Raw genomic sequence first — 968 nt, 5'->3', positions numbered from 1 at the left:
TTCCCGCCTTGAGCGCGACGGAGGCGATGCCGCGCCGCCGCCACACGGGCGGTTCTGCGGGAGAGCTGCGCCGTGCGTGTCCGGGTCTGAGGCGATGACCTGTTCCCGGCCTCCAAAATCGGTCCTCTGTGAGCACTACGCCATGTTGGTGCAGGTCTGAGGCGATGCCCCTATCCTTGGCATCACCAAATCGGCCCTCCAAGGGTGCTACGCCATGTTGGTGCAGGTCTGAGGCGCCGTTGTATCACCTGGCGTTCAGAATCGGCTCTCCAAGAGTGCTGCGCAGTGTTTGTGCTGGTCTGAGTCTCTGCCCTGTCCCCGGCCTCATGAAACTGGCCTCCACGAGCGCTGTGCTGTGTTTGCGCACGCCTGAGGTGCTGCCATGTCACGTGGCCTTCAAAAAGGGCCCTTCAGGGGCGCTGCGCCATGTTCATGCAGGTTTGAGGTGCTGCCATGTCACCAGGCCTTCAAAATGGGCCCTCCAAGAGTGCTACGCGATGTCTGCACAGGCCTGAAGCACTGCTCTGTCACCCGGCCTCCTGAAATTGCCTCTCCAAGAGCCCTACGCTGTGTTTGTGTGGGCCTGAGGTGCTGCCCTGTGGTTGGGCTCCCGACGTAGGCCCTTCAAGAGCACTCTCCTGTGTTTGTGCAGGCCCTGAGGTGCTACTGTATCACCCCAGCCCCCTGAAAACAGCCCTTCATCCCAGTACAGATGGGCACATGCCTGCAGTCCAGCTGTTGGCTCTCTGGTGGTGGCAGCCGTCCCTGTTTCTCTGACAAAAGTGCTGTTGCAGTGTGCCAGGAGGCTGCTGAGGAAGCTGGAGTGGATGCCATACACATGACCAACAGGATTTCTGCCTTCATCCAGGAAAAGGATGCTGTATAGGCTGTCACGGCTGGGCTGTCCCTGACCTGCTTTGCTATACCTCAAAGGCAGAGTATGAGGCATAAGGTACAGAATTTGCTTT

This window comes from Pygoscelis adeliae, unplaced genomic scaffold (assembly GCF_000699105.1).
Source record: "Pygoscelis adeliae isolate BGI_AS28 unplaced genomic scaffold, ASM69910v1 Scaffold266, whole genome shotgun sequence".
Lineage (NCBI taxonomy): Eukaryota > Metazoa > Chordata > Aves > Sphenisciformes > Spheniscidae > Pygoscelis > Pygoscelis adeliae.
This window is presented reverse-complemented; position numbering follows the sequence as displayed.